This window comes from Arachis ipaensis, chromosome B9 (genome assembly GCF_059453495.1).
Source record: "Arachis ipaensis isolate K30076 ecotype BB chromosome B9, ASM5945349v1, whole genome shotgun sequence".
NCBI classification, from domain to species: domain Eukaryota; kingdom Viridiplantae; phylum Streptophyta; class Magnoliopsida; order Fabales; family Fabaceae; genus Arachis; species Arachis ipaensis.
The window spans coordinates 114,425,023-114,428,897 of record NC_142444.1 but is presented as its reverse complement, the minus strand read 5'-3'; the positions used below and the strand labels follow the sequence as shown (position 1 = coordinate 114,428,897).

At 33.2% G+C, this 3,875-nt stretch overlaps 1 pseudogene; it reads right to left on the bottom strand.

The window, feature by feature from the left end:
* Positions 1 to 506: 506 nt before the first annotated feature.
* LOC148545980 (1-acyl-sn-glycerol-3-phosphate acyltransferase 2-like) lies at positions 507 to 2,310 on the bottom strand (annotated as a pseudogene).
* Positions 2,311 to 3,875: the final 1,565 nt, after the last annotated feature.

The following is a 3,875-nucleotide window of genomic DNA, read 5'->3' as shown; positions in this document are numbered from 1 at the left end:
TACTCTTAGTAGAAATGAGGCTTTGTTCAAATCCAAATCCTCACAGCTCTTCTGATCATCCTCTCTCAAATTTGAAGAATTGCAAACTGCAACACTTACAGAAATAATAGAAATATTTATGAGGAAGGCCACCATAAGAGCAAATCCACTTTCTTGTTATTAATAATATTTAAGATTTGAACATGTACAACTACCTGATATTAAAAAGGTGATACAAATTGTATAATTTATCTACTCCACCCTATTGTTTGTACATATTTAACCAAATTAAAAATAAAATAAGTAATCCATATGCACACATCATACATCAAAGAAGAATTGAATACATACCCTAGGTGGATTTTGGTAGCACAAAAGATAAAAAGGAAGAAGAATCTAAATACACAAAAATGCAAATAAAGTTCACCAAAATGGTGCTCAAAAGAATTCTAGTGTAATGAATTAATTTAGCAAACAAGTAACTTCATCTAGTCTTGTTTGTTACCCCTAGTCTTTGCTTGTAACTGTTATCCTCTATTTATTTTTATAGGGACAACTTTTGTTGGTGTTGAATGCTCAGATTGTGAGAACCGAATCAAAATTTGTATTAGGATAGTAACAACTCCCAAAGCACCATCAAAGAATTGTAGTTTTGCTCTAAAATTATTTTACTCTATATAATGAGATGCAAGAAAAAGAAGATAAAAAAATGCAAAAGTCATACATATTGAGAGAGTATCTCACCAATAGAGACTTGATTGGTTTACCAGCATCATGAGATTCTTTGTCACTAAATTTATCTTCATATTTATGTTTGTCTAACAATGCATCCTGGTGTGCGCAATGGAGAAAAGAAGGCGAGGGAAAAAGAATATAAAATAATTAAAAAAAGTCATAAAATGAAAATCTATAGACACAAAGCAAAACAATATACCAAAAAACTTTTGCAAAGAGTGTGTATGCACAAACTTTAGAAAAAATAAACTATTTACTCCTAATTGAATAAGAAAATCATGAAATACAAGGAACTTTTTGAAAGTATGCCTAACAGATTCTTTATAATATACATAGAAATTATAAGAAATCAAATTGAACCCACCTTAGCCACAAATACATCTCGACACCATTAAGCAACACCTTCATCATCCTTGGGTAATTCAATCATCAAATGTCATTTAATATGAACATGCACCTAAATAGGTAACAAGACTAGGCTTTTAATTTAGTAGGACATTGAATACAAAAGATATTATTGAGTTACTAGCAATTCAAACAAGGGAAAACAAGATGATTTCACCTTAGTTCTTGGAATAAAAACTTTTCTAGGAACAGGCAATCCAGTTGTGGTTGCATATTTCTGAGCAACTAAAAGTTTGGCCTATGTAAATCTTGTTCCTTCCACAAAGAGAGCCAACCAAAAGGGAAGAGCATAATCCTGAAGTCGTTGTATGCCTGACTGAATTACAATATAACAAGCTCAACATAAGATGATTATAAAAAGACAAGAAGAAAACATTGAAAAATAAGAATATTTATGAGGAAGGCCACCATAAGAGCAAATTCACTTTCTATCATGTAAAATCTGCAAGGTTCCTATCAAATAATGAAATGGAAAAATCATAACCATGAAGATTCCTTCTGACAAAAGTAGAATCCATTCTAGAATGTTAAATGTTTACTTTGATTCCACAAACAGATCGAGGTATTTTCCTCGAAAGCACCAATGCAGAGTGGAGGAAGAGATTATGTCTCAAAAAGCAAATGCATAAAAGAACATATCATAACCTTACATTTTAAAACTAACATTAACAGAAGCTTCTAGAAGACACAAAAAAAGAACTCATGGCATAACCAAAGCACCGAGGAGCGAAATTGCAAGACCGGTAGCACCATTTCCTTTAATCAAAGATTCAAATCTTCAAGTTACTCTTGCAACACTATCCAATAGCAGCCAGACCTTGATCTCCAAGAAAACAACCCTAAAAAATTCTCAGCAAATTATAAACTACATTAATAAGGGAGATCAAATCAGCGTTAATTGAATTGAAGAAAAACAACGCTAATTTTGGCATTGGATAAGCATACCGAATCAGGATTGGTCTCAACGGAAGAGGTGTTGTCGGTAACACAATGCATCTTGAGAGAGCGCCTTCCGGCGGAGAACGGGAAGAGTGAGGGGAAGGGGAATGGAGAGGGGCTCGTCGATGTGGAGGTTGCAGAGATTGGAGAAGCAGGAAGGGAGAAGGTGAAGGAAGATGTTAGGGGAGGCAGAGGCGCCGATTCAGAGGGTGGAGATGACCTAAGCGGCAATGGCGGTGACGACGGCAACATTGAGCTTTGGGTTTCTGCAATGAACTCTCCCTTCCCTCTGCATCTGTTTCTCACTTTCTCGCACTCAATTGACCAACAACTATTAAAAATATATATTTTAATAAAACTAATACTGGCCATAGTACTTTAGCCACTAAAAATGTTTCACTAATAAATAATTTTTCTCATATTTTTAGTGGCAATAATAATAATTGCCATTATAATATATAGTATTAATGACAAATATATAATAGCCACAAAAACATAACTAAAATTAAAAAAATAGCAGCCATTATATTATTGCCGCTAAAAGTTTGTTGCCAAAACTAATTATTCTTGTAGTGCCATTCACTCCCATGTAGACCGTTTAAATATTTCATGATTTTAATAGATGAATCTTCACGATGATTCCATGTTTGTTTACTATCAACTCGCAACATTGCAACATGGCGTTTGCAAGATTGCTAGCTCAAATAATTAAATTAAAAACTCATTTTTCAAACTATGTTATACAGATAATACGTCTTGATAATGCATGTAAATTTAGATCTCAAGCATTTAATGATTATTGTGTGTCAACTGAAACTACGATAGAAGAACTTGTTGCTCATGTACACACTCAAAATAGTCTAGCAGAATTATTAATTAAGCGCCTTCAGTTAATAGCTAGACCATTACTTATGAGAACTAAGCTGCCTATTTCAGCGTAGGGGCATGCTATTTTGCATGCTGTAGTACTTATATGCCTCAAACCAACAAGTTATCTTAAATCCTCCCCATTATAATTGGCTTGTGGTCAGGAGCCAAATATTTCTCATCTTAAAATATTTAGATGTGCAATTTATATCCTAATTACTCTACCACAACGCATAAAGATGGGACTCCAAAGAAGATTATGGATATATGTTGGTTATGAATCACCGTTCAATTATAAAATACCTTAAACCCACGACAGGTGATTTATTTAAAGCAAGATTTTCTGATTGTCACTTTGATGAAAATATTTTTTCAAAATTAGGGGGAGAAAATAAGCTGTTGGAAAAAGAGATTACTTGAAATACATTGTCATTATTCTATTTAGATCCTCGCACTAGACAATGTGAACTAGAAGTAAAAAATTTAATTCATATGCTAAATGTTGCAAATCAATTGTAAGATGCATTTACTGACCTAAAGAGAGTAACCAAATCTCACATTCCATCTGCAAATACACCAGTAAAAATAAGTGTCTCAGAAGGACAAGTTGTTAGTGCAAATGAAAGCAATCTACGCCAAAAGCATGAAAGACCAATCGGTTCTAAGATAAAAAATCCTCGGAAATAGAGAGAGATAGTTAATCATGATGGTCATAATATGGAGGGAAGTACTCAAAGAAAATTCGGAGACATAAATATTGACGAGACCTCTGAAGAGGTTTAGGTACCTGAAAATAAAGGGATCTCAATAAGTTATGTCACTATTGGAAACATATGGGACCAAAAGAATACTATTGTTGACAATATTTTTGCTTATAATATTGCTGTTGAATTAGTAAAACAAGATGAGAATCATGAACTAAAATCTATCAAACAATGTAAACAGATAGA